This window comes from Castor canadensis, chromosome 11 (assembly GCF_047511655.1).
Source record: "Castor canadensis chromosome 11, mCasCan1.hap1v2, whole genome shotgun sequence".
Lineage (NCBI taxonomy): Eukaryota > Metazoa > Chordata > Mammalia > Rodentia > Castoridae > Castor > Castor canadensis.
This window is the reverse complement of record NC_133396.1, coordinates 110,992,459-111,015,884: the sequence shown is the minus strand read 5'-3', so window position 1 is coordinate 111,015,884 and position 23,426 is coordinate 110,992,459. Positions and strand designations below refer to the sequence as shown.

At 41.2% G+C, this 23,426-nt stretch overlaps 1 pseudogene; it reads left to right on the top strand.

Moving 5' to 3' along the window:
• The first annotated feature begins 6,422 nt into the window (after nucleotides 1-6,422).
• On the top strand, nucleotides 6,423-16,009 carry LOC109676939 (sphingolipid delta(4)-desaturase DES1-like; annotated as a pseudogene).
• The last annotated feature ends 7,417 nt before the right edge of the window (nucleotides 16,010-23,426 follow it).

Sequence of the window (23,426 nt, the reverse complement as noted above, 5' to 3'; positions counted from 1 at the left end):
GACAGAGATCCTGTCACTGAAAGCAATAAGGAACCACCTTTACATGTCCTACTAGAGGCAACATCATCACCTTGACAGATGCAGTAAAACAACCTGGGGATCTACTCCCCCAACTTGGGGTCAAATAAAATGCTTGGTGGATATGGCCAAGAATGCCATTAAGGGGTGGGGACAGGAGGAAACTCCTGCTGTTCTTCTGCTAGCTATGGTTACCATCATTAGTCAACAGGTAAATGCTGCAGAAGCCCAAACTCAGTACATTGGGCTTTTGTGCCTCATCCACCTCTGCTTCATGCAGTTACCTGGAAAAGTCCACCTATGGATCAGAGTTACTAATGACTCTGAGCTGGTAGGAGATCGCTCCAGTGGACAGCTGGTTCCTACTTTCACTAATTATAGTTTTACAGGACAAGCTGTTGCTTTACCCATATGTCTGGGGAATTTGCCTTATTGTCTCCCTCTCATGCCCATTTGGAAAAGTGCTCTGTTATGGAATGGTACTCAGTTTCTTGATAAAAAACTAGAATTTTTCAGCTTTAATGCCATGAGCCATATAATAGTAGAAATTGGCCTCACATTCCCTGCTGTCATGACAAAAGCAATCCCTGGCACCCCCTTAAGGGAGCCTCATGGGAACAATGTAGATTTTTAATGTCACAGACTACAAGCTTGAGTATTGGACTTATAATGGCACTTCTGACACCAATGTTATGGGGTACTGGACCTCCCTCTGGTGGGACCAGACGCCTCAAGGAACCATTCAACTGGATATATGGAAGCTCGAGCTGCTACTGCTAATATCAATCTGAGCAGCCATTCAGGCAGCTCTGTTGTTAAAGGATTGCAAGGTTGTCTTCAACATCCTTTAGCTGTATTGGCTGGATCAATCAACATTTCTAAAAATAGAACTATTTTTGATATCTCTTTTTCTAATTGCAATTTAACCTCATGTGTGGACAATTACCTAAATGGCAGCCTACTTATAGTAAAACAAAGCCCCTATATCTCGATACCTACAAACTTCATGGGACCATGGTATCATGATAGAGGACTACAGGTTGTCAAAGAAATAAAATCATTATTAGTAAGAGAAAAAAGATTTGTAGGGCTCTTGATGGCAGGCATTGTGGCAGCCATCACTGCTATTGCCACCATGGCTACTGCTGCAGTAGCCCTCTCCCAAAGCATTCAGAATGCTCACTACATTAATACCTTGACACAAAATGTCAGTTATGCCTTTCAACAACAAGTTGCTGTAGATGAAAAAATTGATACCCGCTTAATTCTCTAGAAGTTGTTTTGTTGGCTATGGGAGATGAAGTTCAAATAATGAAATTCCGTCAAGGTTTACTGTGCCACGCAGGCTTCCAACATGTTTGTGTCACTGCAGCACCTACAATGCCACAGACTTCCATGGAAACTCGTTAAAGCACATGTCATGGGAGCCTGGGAAAATAACGATTCTCTTAACCTACAAGCCTTAGAGAGCAAGTCTTACCCATGCAGCGAGCACACGATCCAGTGGCTGCTCCTGCAGATATAGCAAAGACTGTCTTAGATGAATTACAATGATTTAACCCTTTAAATACTCTGAAATATTCCTTCTGGTATTTCATTGGCATTATATTACCAATAATTTGTTGCTTTTGCTTACTTTCAATTGGAGCTCGAAAGATCAAAAGGCGACACCTCAGATTAGAATAGAAATGCATCGGGAGCTTTTAAGAAATAGAGTAGGGGGAGATGTTGGGGACCAGGCATGACCCTGGACTGGGAATAAAGGAGTTTGCACAGCCTCTCCACATAGGAGTTTGCACAGCCTTTTCTAGCATAATTTTCCCAGTACCTAGGTGTCTTGACCTGTACTTGAAGAATACAACCTGCTGTGTCTGCATACCAGCCCTGATGCAAAACTAGATAAAGTACCAGAACTGTTTAGAGACTCCCTGATGCCAGATTAATCAATACCTTAGATAAGGTGTCCTGAGTGCCTTGATGATTCCAGAACAGATGTGCTGTAATTAAGCTTCATTAGCCTTAGGAAAATTAGCCCACCAAACTTCATTCCTTTCACCTTGCATCAAGAATTGTTAAAGCTTGACTTTTACCTGAGTCTTTTCCTTGTAGTGACCTATAAAATAAACTCTCTGCTCAGGTAGACGCTCATGTTTCCCAACAGGAATGTGCAGCCCTCCTGTCTCCAGAGTTCTGTTTTATGTTATATGTCTGTATGTCTGTGTGTGTTTTATTTCTCATTCCCCATCACTCTTACTCAGGTCCACACAGCATACCCACACAGGCCAGGGCACAATTCTACTTATCTAATCTATTTCTGGACTCAGTATATTGTCCCAATATTATATTCTTTCTCTCTGTATTGATATTATGCTATCTGCTATAGACTGATTGTGTTTCCCCAAAATTCATGTGTTGAAAACTATTTCCCAATGTGATGGTATCATGAAGTGGGGCTCTTGGGAAATGATTAGGTCACGAGAGGGGACCCTCATGAATGGGATTAGTGCCTTATAAAAGAGATCCCAGAGAGCTGCCTTCTCCCTTCTACCTCAAGCAGACACAATGGGAAGAGGCCATCTATGAACCTGCAAGACAGCCTTCATCAGACAGTGGAACTGCCATGGCCTTGATAGTAGACTTGCCAGCCTCCAGAACTGCAAGAATAAATTTCTGTTTATAAGCCACTCGGACCGTGGTAATTTGTTAAGAGCATCATTAATGGACCATATACTATCTTCATTACATATTGCAGCTATATAGGGATGCTAGGTATCTCACACAGTAAGACCCCTTACCTTTTTTTTTTTTCCTAGATTAGTCAAGGTGGTTCTTGATAGAACTACAATGAATTTGTAGATCATTTATGGGAGTGGGAAAAATTGATAATGTTATGATACTTAGTATTTCAATATATGAACATGGTCTATTTTTCATAATTTATTTAGGCATTAACGACTTTTTAAAAAGTGTCAAGATTACAGAGCTGTGTGTGTAGTTCAGTGGTAAAACCTGGATCATCATGCACAAAGCCTTGGGTTCAGTAACACCCCACACCCACAATTATTGCTATTTGATCTCAAAGTTCTTTTTAAAAACATATTTCTGGGTACATTTTTATATTCTCATAAATGCTATCTTTCTATTTGATTGCATCTTTTAACTGGTTGTTGTTAGTGTATAAAAACACAAAGTATTTTTGTACATAAATTTCCCACTAGCAACCTTGTGAAATTCTCTTTTTTTTTTTTTTGATGATTCAGCTTTATTGGATTTTCTACTAGATTTTTCCAAAAAGCATTGAATTTTATCAAACCCCTCCTTCTCCTTCTTTTGGGACCATCATATAATTTCCTCCTTCAATCTGCTTTTCCACCAAGGCTGCATTGCAGGTAGGTTGAGAGGCAACAGTCAGAGGTGTGATTGCCTCCCTTTCCGGGGATAAGCAGAGAGCCTGAAGTCTCACAGGGAGCCCTGCTTATAGGGGCTTCTTAAGCAGTAGATTAGCAATCCAGAAGTGAAATGTCTAAATCCAATGGGCCTGAGGACAAACCCACAGAATCCCATAGAACCCCTCATGGGTAAGGAACTCAGCTGAGGGAGAGCAACCCTTTTGGAGGGAGCCCAGAGCTCTGAGAAGGTTGTGTGTTGGAGGAAATCAGGATCCAGAGAACACAGGCTTGATGTGCAAACTCTGACCCTGGGACTAAAGATGCCAGCAGTCAATGGGAGCACCAATGTCCCCAACACTGGGCAGGAGCAGCCAATGAAGTGAGGCCAGAAGAACAGCGGACAGACAGACAAGGTGGAGTATTTGCCAGCACAGTAAGTCTATGTTAGCTACACACAAATGTCTGGAGATTTTAAATGGAAATACGTGCTAATTTTCAAATACTATATTTCCTTTTAAAATAAGAAAAGATATTTATCATCAACTAATTATTTACTGGATGACATTTCTTTGTCACTTGTGTCCAGAAAGAGATGGCATAAAATTATTATAATTGATGCACATTAGTTTGTTTGACATAAGGAATATTTACTGTAATTTCTATGATTTAAAGTTGGCAAAGCTCCCCACAGTCAATACTTTTTATTAGCATATATTAACTATACAAAGGGGTTTCATTGTGGTATTTTGCATATATAAATGTACTTTGATGAAATTCACCCCCTCTATACTTTTTTTTTGTGGTACTGCTGTTTGAACTCAGAGCCTACACCTTGAGCCACTCTATCAGACCTTCTTTGTGGTGGTTTTTTTTCTAGATAGGGTCTCATGGAACTATTTGCCCAGGCTGGCTTCAAACTGCAATCCTTTGATCTCTGCCTCCTGAGTCACTAGGATTACAGGTGTGAGCCACCAGCACCTGGCTCCTCTATTCTTTCTTATCTGAGGTCAGTACCTTTTAGGATTATTATTAAATTTCACTTGAATGATTATTGAAATGGCCTTGAAACTGAATTGTTAATACAAAAATTAACCAAAAGGAAGAGAAAAATACACATGGAATGACACGTTGATTTCAAAAGTATGGCTGGCTTCATCTGAAATTCCTTTTTATCATCAGGGACTAGGCAGACTTGCCACACCTTTTAACAGCAGCCAGGATAGTGTCCTCCAGACCAACTGCTATGATAGTCTCCTTGCAAGTCACTTAACAAGAAAAGACATGAAAGCTGCATACTAAATTAAGAACTTTTAAATTCTAAAGTATTTTCTTTTAAAGAACTTCAAGAACTTTTAAAAGAGCAAACTAATAAAGCTGACTTAGGTATAAAATAGGTGCCAATCCTCATAACAATGGCATAGCTCAAAATCTTTTCCTTTTCATAGAATGTCCCAAATCCCAATTTTAATAAATTCTATACTTTTGCAAAATCTGCATTTTTTTCAACTCAAGTGTGAAAGATTGAAAGGATTTATGGAAAAATTCCTTGCCAGTCCTCTAAGCTACTTAGTCAATCACAAGTAACCACTTCGTGGTGTCTTTTGAAACATTTTATGCATATCCAAGGTATAGATAAATAGATATAGATATAGATATGGATATATTGATTGCACAAACTTCCATTCATACCTGCTGTTTTTCATTTAACATACATTTGGGGACCGATTCATATCAATACATAAAGACCTACATTTTTAGTGATTTGTAGTGTAGGCATAGTATAATGTTGTATGGTTAATTGCACATACCATAATTTAGTTGTTTTAGTTTAGATTTTTTTTTACTGGTATTTGATATTTGTCTCTAAACAAGAAGAATTCTTTCAGGAAACTATAACCATAATACTATTATTGCCTTTAATATTTTAATGATAATTTCTTAATAGCTTCAACTATCCAATTGATATTCAAATTACACAATTTTTTAAATCTTTGAATCAAAATCTCAGTAAGATTGACACACTGCAATTGGTTCATGCATCTATTCGTCTCTCTTTAACCCATGGTTCCTCCCTTCTTCCCTCCAGCCCCCCATTTTATTTATTAAAGAATCCAGAACATTGTCCTGTAGAGTTTCCTACACATGGTTCTTGCTGACTGCATCTCTGTGGTGTGTTTTAACATGCTCCTCGCTCCTTCCTAGTTTGTGTACATTACCAAGCTGACTCAGGCACTTGACCTGATTTGGTCTTGTCTGTGTGGTATGGTGTGTGTGTTGTGTACGTGAGTGTGTTATTAAGAGGCTCCCAGTGTCTGGCTGTCTTTCTGTAATCTTAGTCAAAGTTGCTTTTTCTAATGCAGATGTGGTACTTTTGAAACGAATTATCCCGTCTATCAAGAACAGGCGGTTAATGACTTCTGTGACAGATGCAAGATTGAGCAATCATAAAATGTGAGAGAAATGGTTACATCAGAATAACAAATTTCGTCATTTCCCCCTCTCACAAGAATAATGTTTAGTGGTTTCTTACTAACTTTTAGGTGCCACATATCTGTCATTTCCCCCTCACGTGTCCCTTCTGAAAGGCTGACGAAAAAGGTTCAGTGGATAATTTACAATTGATAATTAAACAAAAACTTGGGCCCCCCGCCAATACTAATGTCAAGGATCCCATGAGCAGGTGCTTCTGCAGTCACCTGGGGGTCCTGGATCCCAGAGGTGCCGCCGCGCAACCTTGTCTTCCTTTTCACCTTTTCCTGGGCTTGGGCACCGCGCGGGCACCGGGCGCCAGCAGCAGGAGGGAGCCGGGACCTGCCTGTGTCCCACGAGCCACACAGCCTCAGAACGCGCTCCCAGAGCCGCGGATCCCCGCCCTGCGTGGGACCCCTAGGGCAAGCGCCGCGCGCCCCGCCCCGGCCCCGCCCACTGCCCAGCCACACCCGGGGGCGGGGCCCTGACTGCGCCCTCGTCCGCATCTACTCCACAGCTGGTCCGGCCACCTTCGAACTGCAGCCAGATAATGGCTGCGCGGGTCCATCGCTTTGGAGTTCAACCCGGAGGGAGAGCCAGAGCCAACCCGGAGCCACCGCCATGGGGATCCGCGTGCCGCGGGGAGACTTCGAGTGGGTCTACACCGACCAGCCCCACGCCAAGGCCCGTTACCCGCCGCCCCACGCCGCGTTCAGCGCTGCCGGGCTCCCCGCTCACCTCCCAGCAGCAGAAGCCAGGCGAGGCGCGAAGAGATCTTGGGGCTCAGCCCGGAGGGAGGGATGGGGACCGCGCGTCCTCCGGCACTGCACGGCCCCTCGGTGAAGGGCTGCGGGCGCGTCCCCGAGCGCGGGCATCCGTGCCGCGCTCCCGCCGTCCAGGTGGGGCTAAGGGTATCCAGCTGGGCCACCCAGCCAGGTCCTCCAGCTGGAAGATTTCTGTGCGTCAAGGTGGCACCGATTCCTTCCCTCCTCCTCACAGTCCCTGCCAGGGAAGGCAGGCTGGCGGGAGTGCGCTGCACAGGGTATGTCCTGGGGCATCCCGGGCCAGTGGAGCTAATGCGGGGGACAGTGATCCTAGGACAAGCCGATTCATAGACATCCTTCACCCCCTCCAGGTTTTGTGGGTGAAAAGGCTGAAATATGAAGACTTGCCAAGTAGGGATGATTCTCAGTTTAGCCTGCTGGTCTCCTGGCTGCTAGGTTAGGGCCTTTAGGCCAGACTAAGTAGGCCTTACCTAATTCTAGAGTTTAGGGCTTCCGTGTAACAGAGAATTAATTCTTTCATCGTTCCCAGGCTGTTATTAATGATAACATTATTAGAGTGCTTTACAGACGTTAACCAATTTAATACTGCCTCCCAGAATTCACCTTGGAGATTTTGAAAAGATGAAATAAGAAGGAATGGGTCCATGGTAAGAGGAGGATTCTAATCTGGATTAGATTACCTGGAAAGAATATGCTTTTAGCCTCTATTTCTTAAAGAGAGTAATGGGTGGAGCATTGAATTATCTCTTGTATATGCCATTTCCCTAGGTTTTCTTCTCAGCATCCACGTGCCCATTGAAAGAAAAAGTAAGGTCCCCATTTTCCCACATAGCTAAAGCAGTTCATGCTATTAATCCCTTCTACTCCAAAGGAATAGATTGGGAAAATCATGGTTCCATGCCAGCTAGGGCCAAAAGTTATTGAGATCTCATCTCAACAAAAAATTTGGTGTGCTGTTTCCCAACTATAATCTCAGCTGCTTGGAAGGCACAGGTAGGAGGATCATGGTCTTAGGCCAGCCTAAGCAAAAAGCATGAGATCTAGCTGAAAGTTACTATAGTAAAAAGGACTGGGGGCATGACTTAAGTGTTACTGCAGGAAGGGAAGAAATCAAATTATCCCTGTTTGCAGATGATATAATTCTATATAAAGAAAAACCTGAAGTCCCCAGTAAAAGGCCATTTTAACTGGCAAATGAATTAAGTCAAGGAGCAGGATACAGTTCAGTGTATAAAAACCAGTAGCTTTTCAGCTGGACAGGCCTGTGGTACCACCTATGTAGGAGGATTACTTGAGCCCATAAGTTTGATACCATCCTGGTCAATATAATAAGAACATGACTTTTAAAAATCAGTAAAGTTTTTATACCAATAAAAAATTTTCTGAGAAAGAAAACATGAAGGCAATTCCATTCACAATAGCTATAAAAATTAAGTACCTAGGAATAAACTTAAGGAAGCAAAAGACCTCAGCATTAAAAGTTGGAAAACATTGATGAAAGAAATTGAAGAAGACACAAAAAATGGAAAGACCTCCCATGTTCATGGTTTGGAAGAATTAACATTCTTCTTGCGTGTTTGTGGCTCTAGGGGTTGAACTTAAGGTCTTTCAGAGGGAGGCAAGTACTCTACAATTGAGTTACGTCCTATTAATATTATTGATATGTCCATACTTCCCAAAGTGATCTACAGATTCAGTGCAATCTCCACCAAGATACCTATAGCAATTTTCACAGAACTAGAAAAATACAATCCTATAATTCACATGGAAGCACAAAAGACCCTGATTAGCCAAAGCAACCCTGAGCATAAAGAATAAAAACTGGAGCATCATAGTACCTATTTGCAAGACATAGCACACAGCCATAGAAACGAAAGCTGCATGGTATTGGGATAAGAACAGACCCACAGATCAATGGAACAGAGTAGTGATCCCAGAGACAAAACTCACATCTACAGCCAACTGATTTTTGACAAAGGCACATACTTTCAAGAAAAGGCAGTTCCTTCAATAAATGGTGCTGGGAAAACTGGAAATACACATACAGTAGACTGAAACCCGTCCTCTCTTACTCTGTACAAAAATCATCAGGGATCAAAGACCTAAATGTAGACATGCAACTCTGGGACTGTGAAAAGAAAACTGGGGAAACATTCAAGACATCAGTAGAGACAATGATTTTCTGGATAGGACCTCAAAAGCACAGGAGATAAAAGCAGACACTGACAAATGGGATTATGTCAGACTAAAAACTGCACAGCAAAGGAAATAATCAACAAAGTGGAGAGATAACTTACAGAAGGGAGGAAAATATTTGCAACTATTCATCTAACAGTGTTAATGTCCAGAATACATAAGGATGTCAAAACTTAATCTTCACCTCAACAACATCCTCCCAAATAATCCAATTTAAAAATGGGTAAATGAAGCTGGACATAGCAGTGCATGCCTGAGCTCCTAGCACTTGGGGGCTGAGTCTGAAGGATCACAAGTTTGAGGCCAGCAAGTTTGATGTCAACCTGGGTTATATAGCAATACCCTGCCTCAAAAAAAAAAATTAAGAGACACTTCTCAAAAGAAGAAATACCAATGGCCAAAACAGATATGAAATAATGATCAATAATATTAGCCATCAGGGAATTGAAACCAAAACAAATACTACCAGGATCTAGATCCCTCTCACCCTGAAAAAAGTCAACTCAAAATTGATCAAAGCCTTAATGGAAGACTGAAAAGTTGAAACTACTACAGGAAAATATAGGCCAAGTCAACAACTTTCTGAATAGGATTCCAATCGCTCAGAAATATGATTTCAACAAATTAAAATGCTCTGGCATCCAAGGAAACCATTGCTAGAATGAAAGACAGTCTACAGATGTCATAAAATATGCCAGCTATTCATCTGACAAAGTTTTAATGACCAGAGTATACAAAGGGCTCAAGAAACTAAATACCAAAAGATCTCACAATCTAATTATCAAATGGGAGAATGAATTGAACAGGCAGTTCTTGAAAGAAATGCAAATGGCCAATGAATACTTGAAGAAATGTTTGACATCCTTAACCATAAAGGAAATGCAAATCAAAACTACACTGAGAATCAATTTTACCACAGTCAGAATGGCTATCATCACATGATAGCCATTTACTCCAATGCCGGGGAAAAGGGATGCTTTACAATGTTGGTGCAAATGTAAATTAGTGCAGCCACTATGGAATTCCTCAACTACCATAGAATTCCACTGTACTGCTCTTGGGCTTATATCTGAAGGAATGTAAGTCAGCATTCAATAAATGTAGCTGCACACCCATGTTTATAGCAGCACTATTCATAATAGCTAAGCTATGGAAACAGTCAAGGTGCCCATCAGTGGATGAATGGGTAAAGAAAATGTGATATATATATACACAGTAGAGTATTCAGAAATAAAATAGAATGCAATTATGTCATTTGCAGGAAATTAATGGAAATGGGTGTCATTATATGAAACAAAGTGAAGTTCAGATAGACAAATGCTGCACGTTTTCTCTCACATGCAGGATCGAGACATAAATATATGTATATATGAATATAATACAAATGTAAATGTGGGAGTGTTGGGGAGGGGAGCCAGTGTGAGGGGAGAGAAGGAAAGAAGAGGGTTTAGAGGGGTGAACATGATCAAAGTATATTATTATCTATGTATGAAAATAGCATTAATGAAATGTATTAAATATGTAAAGTAGAAATGGGGAAGGGGGGATAAGAAAGAGTGATAGAATGGTTGTGTTTGATCACATTACAATAGATGCATGTATGGAAATACCACAGTGAAACTCCTTTGTACAATTAATATATGCTCATTTAAAAAAACTACAAGGAGATACCATCTCAACCCAAATAGAATAGCTATTATGTTTTAAAAATGCTGGTGAGGATGGGAGTACAAGGAATTTATTTGCTGTTGGGATTGTAAATTAGTACAGCTTATTATGGAAAACTCTATGGAGGTTCCTCAAAAAATTCTGAAACTAGCTAGACACCAGTGGCTCACTCCTGTAATCCTAGCTACTTGAGAGGATGAGATTGGGAGGATTGCAGTTCAAGGCCATTCTGGGCAAAAAAAAAAAAGAAAAATGTTAGCAAGACCCCATCTCAATAAAGAATGTTATGGCACACACCTGCCATACCAAGTTATGGGAGAGGCTGAGATCAGAAGGATTGGGGTGCAAAGCAAGCCAAGGCAAAAAAGTTTGTGAGACCACATCTCAGCAGACAAAAGCTAAGAATGGTGGCACATACCTAAAATCTCAGGGAGCTGCACTCTGTTTCTATCTATCTATCATCTATCTTTCTTTCTATCTATTTATCTATCTATCTATCATCTATCTATCATCTATTTCAGAGTGAGGGATGGAACCCAGGCAAGTAACTGCCCAGCCGCACCCTTTTAAATTCCCAGTTTGTCTACATTATAGTTGCTCTCTCTGACTGTGTGTGTGTGTGTGTGTGTGTTTAATTGTAGCCACTCTAGTGTGGGTGAAATTGGATCTGTGGTTTCCATTTGTATTTTCCTAGTGTCTAGTGATTTTTATATCTTTCATATGCTTATTGGCAATTTTTCTGTCTTTTCTGGAAGAATGCCTACTCAACTAATTTGCCCACTTTAAAATTGGATTATTAATTGTAAGAGTTCTTTACATATTCTGGATATAATTCCCTTATAAGATAGATAATTTGCAAACATGATCTGACTGTTTTGTTGGTGTGATTGCAACAGAAATGACTTTGATACAGTCAATTTTATCTATTTTTTCTCTCTGATCACATGTGTTTCTGGTAGAGTATGTAAGAAGTCACAAAAGCCTCAGATTTGTTTTAGTGTTTTGAGTTTTCTAGTTTTCTTACAGTTAAGCCTATGATCCACGTTCAGTTAACTTTTGTGTAGGGGATATGGAATGGGTCCATCTTCATTCTTCTGCATGCTGATAACCAGTTGTTATGCACCATTTGTTGAAAGGACTATTATTCTTCCATTTTACTTTATTGGCACCTTCATACTACTAGGGATTTTTTTTTTCATTTGTTTGTTTTGCCATAGTGGGATTTGAACTAAAAGTCCTCTGGCATGCTAGGCAGGCACTCCTCAACTAGAGCCATACCCCAACTCTTTTTGCTTTAGTTTTTTTTAGAATAGTTTCTCACGTTGCTGCCCTGCCAGCCTGGATTGTGATCCTACTTACACCTCCTGCCTAGCTGCAATCAAAGGTGCAGGCCCTTTGGCTTATTTGTTGTGATGAGTTTCCCTAACTTTTTGCCTGGGGCAGGACTTGAACTGCAGTCCTCTTGATCTCTACCTCCCAAACAGTTGGGATTATAGGGGTTAGGCACAATACTAAGCAATATTAGTAGTTTATATCTACTATTATAGCTTTGGGGAAATTCGGTTCAGAATAATATGGAACAAGTTGTTTTGTCTGACAGAATCTTGAAAATAAGTTTTATGACTCTGGGAAACCTATCAAATGTTACCATGCATTAATTATGTTTTGTATAAGGTAAAGATGGTAAAGCTTTGTCTAAATATAGATATAACATTTTAATACAAAATGATGTGGAGCTTCAAGATTTTTTTGAGGCTAATTTTTTCCTTAAATTCTCAAATAAATTCACAATATTTTAATAACTTTACTGTCATTATATCTATTCCTTCCCTGTAGGAGGTATATATCTGATGAAGTCTCTGATAGAGGGAATATTATGATTTGGAGAAGAAAATTTGATTAATGTGTTAATTCAATTATATTGCTGAACAATTTGTACTTTTCTCCATTCCTGATTATTTTTTTCTTACAGCAAATTATCTAGAGATAAAATCCTTTATGATTTTATGTAATCCTTTAGGATTTTATGTAATCCTTATTACAACTTGAAATGGATTATAATTCTGATGGTTCTTACCCAGTTGGTTGTATTTTACTTAGTCAGAGACTTGGATTGGAAATAGGTCATATTTTGGACCTATGCTTTTGGCAATTGGGTTAACCACTCAATGACTATGGGTACTCATGACATTGCTCACAATCTTGCCACAAAACACACTGAAGTCGCTGGTTTGGAATGTTTGCTAATCCCATTGGGATTCCATATTCAATTTCCTTTAAGAGGTATCACATGGATCATCGCTGATACCTTGGAGCTGATGGCATCTGGATATTCCTACTGATTTTGAAGTCTGGTTTTTCTGTATTACTTTGAGAAAGTTTATTTGGGTTATTTTTCACATTTTCTTTTATGTTTTACAACCTCTCTTAATCAACCCCAAACCAATTTTGTATCTGGAAGTTACAATACTGTGTCTCAGATTACTTTTGACATGGTTCATTACATTTTTGGAAGTAAATCTTTAGTCTACATGTTGGCAGCAACCCTATTTGGTCTGGGTTTGCACCCAATTTCTGAACATTTTATAGCTGAACGTTATATGTGCTTAAAAGAACATGAAATGTACTCGTATTATGGGCCTCTGAATTTACTCACCTTCAATGTGGGTTGTCATACTGAACATCATGACTTCCCCAACATTCCTGGAAAAAACCTTCCACTGGTAAGTAGAGGACTTAACGTTCTAACTTCTGATGGTTATGTAATCAAAAGTCTCATCTTGCTTACTGTAAAGGAATCTAATATACTTTATCATAAGCTATGTCTTCCAGTCTCCTGAGGGTGTACTCTCTTGTATCCCTAAGTTTTGTTTTGGGGTTATGCAAAGTCTGTTATGTGCAAAGCAACTCAGAAATAGAAAACCAAACTCCTCTGTGAGGTCAGCTCCTGCTCATGGACCCTTGCTAGGACATGTGTGTGGTTCATTATGAAATACAGGTAACCTGTATAATTGATCCTCAAAATAAATGGATGACAATACTGCAATCTTTCCAAGGTAGGACTGTCTCCTCTTGACAGTAAACATTTGGCACAATGTATTTTAGTATAATAATGCTGTGGTTTGGCAGAAGAATGTCCTTTGGAGTTACAGTGCAAAATGTTTAGGAATGAACTATCAGGGGCAAGCTGTCACATACTGTTTGCACTTCCTTTTAGAAAGTCCAGCAAGGAGAACAAAGTGAGTGGGTTTATTACATATAGAATAATTGATAGTAAGCACATCAAAGGGATAATCATAGTAAAACTGAGGAAACAAATGTGAGTATTCATTTTACTATTCTTTTGCCTTTTTGGTGGGTTTTACATTTTCAGTAAAATCTTTTTTGGGGAAAAAAAAACAGGACACCACCATCTGAAGACAAACTTTGAACCTGTAGTACTGTGTGCTGCCACCACCCCACCCGCCCCACCCCACCCCAGCTGCTTGCTATCATTTTGCTCTGAGTGCAGAATTTGCAGCTTTTTCTTTGCCTCTTCTGTGATTAGGGAATTTATGTTTTATTTTTATGATTATTACCTTTTCTTGGCAGTACTGGGTTTGAACTCAGGGCCTTCTGCTCTACCACTTGAGCTATGCCACCAGCCCAACTTTTTATTTTTATTATTTTTTAAAGGAATGGGGTTTAAAGTAAAGCCAGTACCAATTGAACAAAAGAAATTTTTCTCAACATAGGACACACACTTTTACTTGTAGTCTTCTAGAGCAGTCCTGATAATAAAAACATCGTTCACTTCAGATGTCATGTGACTTAAGCATGGACCTCAGTGACTACTCACTTCCTTCTCTTCCACGCTGTCTTCTCATTCCTTAGCCAGACTAACAAACATCTCTAGAGTTCACTAATCTTTCCTTTTCTGCTCCTTCTGTGCTGGGCATAAATAGTCCTGTTTTGTTTTTCATAGCTACCTGGTATTTATTTAATTTAGATGAGTTGCATATACAGCTGTCCTAGTACGCCTACTGCGTCATTAATAGATACACAGTAATAATGGTTCGGCAGTCGTTACTGTCACTTGTTTTGGGCTGCTAAACACCAAAGCCACAGCTTCATACATGCTAGGCAAGTGCTGTCCCTCTCGGCACACCCGCAGCTCCTATAAAGTATTCTGAAATGTTGTATTGAAATATAATTCACATGTGAATTCCCCATTTAGAGTCTATGAGTCAATGGTTTTTAGTATATTCAGAGAACTATACAACCATCACTATGGTCAATAATGGAATATTTTTATAACAAATGTTTTTAAATTTTATATATTAATTGTAACTTTAATTTCAAATTATTTTTTACTAAGCTTTGCTGTTCACAAAGCACTTTTAAGTGTGTATTTTTCCATTATACATAACTTTGTAAAGTAAATAGACAACCAGAGATTTATTAAGTCTGCACTTGAATTGAATTGGAGACATGGTAATAAATTCCCTAGGTTTTCTAACTCCTAGTATTATGGAATTTATTGATTTTTTTACTTATATCTTTAAAGTAGTACAAATTATAACTTTTTGTCTTTATCATGATTGTTAATATAGTTTTACTCTTCAGGAGTATCTTAACTCAAGTGCCTATTCAGGATCTAAACTGACTGTCCTTCTACATTGGGAAAGCTCTAGTGTCTTTCTATTCCAGCTGCTAAAAGAAACTGATTGCTGCTGGCCTTGACATAGGATCAGTGTGCATTAGGCTCAAGGCTTATTTGTGTGTGTGTGTGTGGTCTGTAGATTGTCCTATGAATGAAAGAATTGTAGGATGTTTTGAAGATCACGATGAACAGTATGGCCCTTGTGAATGGTGTGGATTTTGTCCAAATCGAAGGTGACATTCACCGGTCATCTTTGATAGGCCTGAGTGACATTCAGTGTTCACCTTGCTGTACTTTTCACTTCTAGGTGAGGAAAATAGCAGCTGAATACTACGACAACCTTCCCCACTACAATTCCTGGGCAAAAGTCCTGTATGATTTTATGATGGACGACACAATCAGTCCCTACTCAAGGATAAAGAGACCTCCAAATGGCCAGGAGCTTCTGGAATAAATATCAGAGCCAAAGTAACTGATGAAGTGACATTTTTGTGTTATTAAATGTAAGACCAATGATGTCCAGGAGCTGCCCTAACCCAGTCTCAAACTAGGATCTCCTTGGTATCAAGAAGCTGATCTGCAGCCTGACTCTTTCCTGCTCACCTTACCTCATTCATTGTATTATCATCCCTGAGGGTGTCTCCTCCATGAGACATTGTGAGCATTTCATTAAAAAGCTTCTCTCTACCTTGTTATTTTTACTGTAAATATTTGCTTTAGTAAAACAGCTAATAAACTTAATTGTTAATCATTGCATTTTAAGTATTCATTGCATTTTTGCATTCATTGCATCCCCATCCCCTTTTGGGGGGCAGTTCTTTGGCTTGAACTCAGGGACAAACAGGTGCTTTACCAGTTGAACCAATACCCCCAGCCCAACACTCTGTGTCTCTCTGTCTCTGACTTTCTCTTTCTCTCTTGTGGTTCTTGGGGTTGAAGTCAGGGCCTCACCTTTGTTAGGCAGGTGATTTGCCACTTGAGCCACTCCACCAGTCTTTCATTGTATTTTTATATTTCACTGTCTTTACCCAATATAATACAATTGCTTATGTATTGGGGTGAGCTTACTTCAAAATTTCATTTGAGAAGATAGTTTTAATAAGTAGTCCAGTCAAGGACTGGATATGTAACTCAGTAGTGGGGTACTTGCCTAGCATGGGTAAGGGTTTGGGTTTGATTCCTAGCACTTTAAAAAACAAAAACCAAAAGGCCTAGATGGGAATGGTAGTACACACCTATAGTACTAGCTGTAGTCCCAGAGAGACCGGGGAGGGAGGATAGCTTGAGCCAAGGAGTTCAGAGTCAGCCTGTGCTATATTGCTGGGCCTCATCTTTTAAACAAATACAAAACAAAGGCAGGAGTTAACATAAGATAAGATGTTTGAGATGGAAATTTCTTTTACTAAAACTGAATTACTGATTTTTAATTTTTCTGTTGAACATGAGACCTAAATTAAACATTGCTGATAAATGACTTGCCTTACCATGAATAAGGTGTTTACTGAATACAATCACGTCCTTCATCCAGCTTCCTCTCCAATCGCCTGACTCTCAAATTAGAAATGGCTGATAGACATCCATGGTCTTTCACTGCAGTGCAAACTGGTGTGGGCTGGTGATAGACAGTTGGCTTCAATTAGCTGGGATCCTGGGCTGAAAGGCTAGCGGTCTTTGTTGTCTCAAATGTATAACTTGGGAAAATAATAAGGGAAAGTATATCAGCTGTACTGCAGTTTCATAAAGTGCCAAGCAATGCCCAGACAATTGAGTATGCAGATAGCATCCTCTCTGGGATTGGCAAAGCTGCCTTCCAGACCCATTGTCACTCCCAAAGTGCTTTGCTCTCTCTTTCTGACCTTGCCTAAAGAAACTCCTACTGTGTTCAAATCTGACTCTTGAAGATAGGGGGAGGGGCCGCTGTATCTGGAGGTCCCTCAGAAGAGCCTGGAGGAAAGTAGAGACGTATGGCAGAAAGCCATCCTTTCCCCTGCAGTGTCACCCCTTCATTCTGCAGAGGTTGCAGCCCTCTTAGGCCTAGATTCAGAGAGCAGGATTTTGGACTTTACCCAGTGGGGATGGAGGCTTGTAAATTTGGGTGTTCTCTTTCTGCAGAGGGGTGGTGCGTGTGTCCTCCACAAGCACCCACTTGAGTGATAGTGATAAGCAAGACCTGTGTGCATTTATCACACCAGCCCCATCCCTGCGCCAGGACCCAGGTGCCTTCCTCCAACTCTCAGGCTGTTTGGTGGTAGGTTGCCAACTCTCACCAGGTCACAATGCCTGAGAGCCCAGGCTCTCAGATCGATACTCACATCCTGTACAAGCTGACATGCTTTGTGTGTGCCCCCTATGTGGTTCATCTAAGGTCCACTCTAACATGCAGGGGGTGGCATCTCCCAACACATGCACCCTGACCTGACAGATGTATGTGCCCACCCCATGCAAGGAGAGCCTAGCATCAACAGCCCAAGCCCTACCCTACCTCTCCGCCCCAGTGTTGGGTAGGGGCTGAACTGACTAGTTCACTCGCTCCTCACACAGGACCTCACTCCTCCAGTGGAAGTTCTGCTCATCCTGGGGTCCTGTAAGTGAAAAGAAGGGAAGTTCTTCTCCTCATTCTTGTGGGGTAGCAGAGTGAGAAGTGTCCCACCCCTCATTTTGCAGATGCCAGCAAGGGTCTTGCTCAAGGTCACCGAAGAGTGTCATGGCGGAGCTCACCCCATGGCCCAGACTCACTGCCAACGGGCCACTTCAAAGACTGTCTGAGAGCAGGCAGACATCTCCACAGAGTCTGAAACACAGGAAGATGTTGTGCCACCTCATTGGGGTGACAGCTGTGAAAACAGGCAGCTGGCAAGGGGCTGCTTCCCTGTGGCCAGGGGCCAGCCTACACATGCAAGTGTGTCATGAGGCCCTTGGCTGGGGATAGACTGTGCCATGCCCCAGGCGTGTGCCAAGAAGGGGAATGCTGATAGCTTATTAACTGCTGGAGAAGGACACTGCAGTCCCAGATACCACCTAAGAACCTGGCTTGAGGGTAGTGGGGACACCCACTCTAGTGAAGACCAAGGAGATGTCAAACAGACTCCTTCCTGCATTGACAGTTCCTACTGCTGTGACTCCTGAGAGCCCAGTGCCAATGTGTCCTGCCACTGACAGGACAGGGCCAAACTTGAGAGGATCATCACATGAACAGGCCTGTGAGAGGTGGGCTGCTGCCTAGGACAGGGGTGAAGGTCCTGAGGCAGCTAGTAGGACTGTACATCTGTGTACAGGGACTGTCTGCCCACACTCCTGGGGCAGAGTCCAAGCTGGCAGGGAGGTAACCTTAACCCTTCTTACCTGGCCCTGCCCTCTTCCAAGGCACCAGAGGATGAAGGATAAGAGGTAGGAAATTGAGATAAAGCCTCAGTGGGCCAGATCTACAGGGGCCTCACTGACTGGGTTGGTAGGGAGGTAGGAATGTGGGCCTGAAGCTCCAAACTCCTAAAAGTCCATTTAGGGACTGAGCTAGACTCCTCAGGCCCTCCCATGCGTTGGTCCTGAAGGGTCCCAAGGCCCCTCACCCTTTGCTGCCCCTGGTAAAGATCTGGTAGACATTGCCACGTGCTTCCCATGTTCCTGACCAGCTGACTGTGGCCTGTCTCAGCTTCCCTGCTGGATCCTGTAGGAGGCTTCATGCTCCCTGTCTGCTGTCAAGGGCCCTCCTGCCTGGGGAGGAGAGGGAAGACATAGGTTGGGTCACAAGGCACCATTTGTCCCTTCAGATGAAGTCTGTCCTAGACTAAAGAGACAGGGGACAGAAGAGTACATGTCAGCAAGCATGTCCCCCACACTTGAGCTATATTATTCCAGATCCTGGTGGAGCTAGTCCCTGGTTGTGGAAGCTAGACTCCATTCTTTCCCATTGATTTCCTTATGGTTCACTTTTAGTGCCAAGAAGTGACAACCAAGAGAAGGGAGTGGCAGCAGCCACCTATTCTGACCTTCTGAAATAGCTGTGGTTTGGCCAGGCCTAAGTTCTGGTGCTGGGCTGTACAAAGTCAGGGACTGATGGTCCCCAAAGATGCTATTTGATCCAAAGACCAGATTCCTATTCCAAAGTCAAGGTGGCTAGATTGCTAACCCCCAATGCTATTTTATCAACACACCCTGAGCACCACAGGAAGCTTTGTAAGCCGAGCCCCTGTAAAGGTAAGAGATGGTTCCAGTCAATCCTCTGACTCAGCCTTTGGGGTCCATATATGCAGCTACCCAGGCCTCTCTCTTCCCTGTCAGGCTACAGCTGCCATAAGCTCTTGCTCTTTAAGACCCTGCATAGGCCAGAACTGGCAGCATAGCATTGACTCTGAGGGACAGAAGTCAAAGACTGATGTGGGGCCCCTTGATAAAATTAGAAGAAGATACTCTTGTCTCTCAATGATTGTCTTGTGAAAATCCCCCTTTAAAGAAAATATCCAAGTCTGGTCGACATCACATTTTCCAACCGGCTTTCAGTGAGGCTCTTGACCTTCAGTTCCCGAGTAGCTAGCATTACTGGCATAAATCACTGTGCCTGGCCACTAATGAGAGCTGTTTAGTGCTCTCCTTAGAGGGAGAGAAACGAAGATTCTGCCACAGAGTCTCCCTGTGTTCTTGGGCAAGTATTCTCACTTCTCTGTGCTCCAGCTTCCTTTCTGTAAACCAGGAAGCATAGTGCCACTTCATGGAGTTGCTGAAAGATAGAGTGAGAATGTGGGCAGGACATTTGGTCCACTGGGGGAGCACACAGATGATCCAGAAAAGTAAAGAATCTTCTACAAGGGCTGATGAGAGGCTCAAATGGAAGGCGTCACCCAGGTCCCCACTGGACCTTCTTCAACAAGGCTAGGTAAGTCTGAATGTCTCTGCCCCACTCTCCTCTCATTCTGGAGATGAGTATGAAACAGGGCAGCAGAAGAGGACTGGAGATGCTGTTGAAGAAAATTTAGCCTAGCCTCATCTAACACCACACAGGCCTGAGTGAACTGCTGCATGACCTGGTCCAGAGTAACCCCTAGATGGAAGGAGAATCCCAAGCGCTCTCACCTGGCTCTGCCCACTCCCACCACTGGCTGAGAACACTGCCTACCTGGAAGAGCTTCCTGCCTCCTCCCCTCTGCCCTGAAGCCTGTCCTCTGCAGCCTTCAGCTGCAGAACTTATTTCTTAGGGAGGGCAGAAAGCGCTCACTCTTTCTCTTCAAAATAGCACTGATCATTGGAATTATTATTATTATTGAGTGCCCAAGATGTACCTGTTGTGAAGTAATGTAGCTCATTGTATTGGGGTGTGTGTGCGCGTGTGTGTTGCTGAGTATTGAACCCAGGGCCTCATGCTTGCTAGGCATGCACTCTACCACTGAGATATCGCCAACCCCCCACCCATTGTAGTTTTGATTTACATTTCACTAAATGACATTGACATCATGAATGTATTGGTTATGTGTATATGTATGCAAAACCTTTGCCTATTTGTATTTTTAAATTTTATTTGTTTGTTTATTTTGGGGTGCTGGGGATCAAACCTAGGGTCTTGTGTACACTAAGCATGTGTTCTACCACTGAGCTATACTCCTAATCCCTGCTTTGCTCACTTTAAGATTATTTATTTTTTCATTATTGACTAATTAGAGTTCTTTATATATTCTTGGTATAAGTCCCCTGTCAAAAATATTTTCACCCATTCTATGGGTTGTCTTTTTATTTACTTGATGGTATCCTTTGAAACACAAAAGTTTATCTATTTTTCTTTTTCCATTTGTAAATACAGTTGGCACTCTTATCTCCTCCACAGGTTCTGCATCAGTGGGTTTCACCAACTGCAGATTTGGAAAAAGTAAAATTATATCTGTGCTGAAAAATATAGACTTTTTCCATGTCATTATCCCCTAATCAATCCAGTACCACTATTTAAATAGCATTTACATTACATTAGGTTTATAAATAATTAGAGTAGATTTAAAGTATAATAGTAGGGGAATGTGCATAGGTTATATGCAAGCACCACACCATTTTATGAAAGGGACTTGAGCATCAGCAGATTTTAGTATCTAAACAGGTTCTGGAACCAATACCCTGTGCATGCCAAGAGATGACAATATTTAAAAAATTTTGCTTAAACTCAAAGCAATGAAGATTAATGTCTATATTTTCTCCTAAGATATTTATAGTTTTAGCTGTTACATTAAGTCTGTAATCCACTTTGTATTAGTTTTTGTGTATGGTGTGAGGAAGGAGTCCAGCTTCATTCTTTTTCATGTGAATATACAATTGTATTAGTACCATCTATTGCAAAGACAATTCTTTCCCCCATAGAATTGTCTTGATATCCTTGTTGAAATCAATAGATACCAATGTGTGAGTTTATTTTTATTTCTGGACTCTCTATTCTATTTCACTGAGCTGTTTGTTAATCCTTATGCCACACTATCTTGATTACCATAGCCTTATAGTAAGTTTTGAAATTGAGAAGTATGGGTCCTCCAACTCTGCTCGTTGTTTTCAAGATGGTTTTGGATGTATTGGTTCCCTTGTATCACCATATGAATTTCAGGATCAACTTGTCAATTTCTTCAAAGAAGCCAGCTGAGGTTTTGATAGGGATTAAGCCTGTACATCAGTTTAGGGAGTATTGCCATGTTAATAATCTTAAGTCTTCTGATCTATGGACTTTAGATATTTTTCTACTTATTTAACTCTTTAAAACCATCATTGAACAATGTTTTGTAGTTCTCCATAATAAAAGGTTTGTGCTTCTTTTGTTAAATTATTTTTGATGTGGTTATAAATAGAATTTTAATTCTAGTTATTTTTGGATTGTTCATTGCTAGTGTATAGAACTTTGCTTTTTGTATATTCATCTTATATCCATAACATTGCTGAACTATAGCAATATATAGTATATATTTATACTATATATTTCTTCTTAATTTGCAAAACTAGCTTTTGTAATAAAAAGGCCAAATAGCACACATGGGCATACAATGAAAAATAAATCTTCTACCCCACCCCCACCCCTGCTCCCATTCCCCAGAAATATGTATTTGCCAAAATCTATTATATTGCACTAAATATTTTATTTTCCAACCAGTTGTGTCTACAGAATTTCCTTTGATCTGACGATGGCTGAGAAAGGAATGTTTTCAAAAGATTTTTCATCTCACTATTTGCTTATTTACCTTCTATAGTTCCCTTGTTTACTGAAATCAGGATATTCTTAGTTCCTATGAACATACTTCAAGTCCCTGCCATTCTGGGTGGATGTCTTGTTTTATGTCACCACCCCTTGGGGACTAGGGCTACCCAGCTGAGTCTGACTGGTGTCAGTCAGCAGGCACTTTTGCACTGGGTAGCACTAACTCACACGTGCCCAAGTTGCCATAATTGCTGTTCTTTTCAAAGTACCATCCTCCTTTTTTTATTCCTATAGCCCATCCTAACATTTCAGAAGCAGAATAGGGAGTGATGGGGGAACTGAACTCTCTCTACTTGTCAGATAGAATTTGGTAGACATATTATTCCTGTGACTGTTCTGAGAGACCCTGGGAGGCCACCAGCAGGAGAGAATAAATACCCTTAAGCACAAAATATGGTAGTGGTGCTTCTGCAAATGGATATCAACAGCTTTGTGTGGAAGGGTTTTTGTACAGAACATGCATATGAACCATGGAGAATACCCATTACCCCTTCCTGAAGTCAGCCATATTGCTCCTTCTGAATATTGCCCTTTGTTTTCATTCTTGAGTCCAGCTGCTCTATCCAGTGTCCTGATTCAGCAATGTCAAATCCCTTCAACACCTTTACAGATTCTGCATCTAACAACTCATCTCGGTGAATCATATCCTGCATCTCACTCTGCCTAGGTACAATGGTTTCATTAGAGTTGGGGCAGGAAGGGGGGTGAGTTACAAATGTCAGTGAGGTCTGCAAGCTACTTAACACAGGCAGAGCCTGATATAAAAAATTCACAGGCAGCATTCTTTCATTTCTCGTGTGTTTTAGCATTTAATTCCAGAACTGTATATGACATTACAGCCAAAAGGGAGGAAGATAGGTGTGTTGGTCTCCTTCTTGCAGGTCAAATGGAGAGTGGAGTGGGAGTGGTAACAGTGAGGAGACAAAATGGTAACGATTTTGTTATGTTGGTAGAGGGTCTTTGGTGTAGCCTCAATGATATAGGAATTGAAGAAGGGTTGAACAAAGGAGATATTTCTTTAGTTTTCTGTATAAATAACTGTTTGT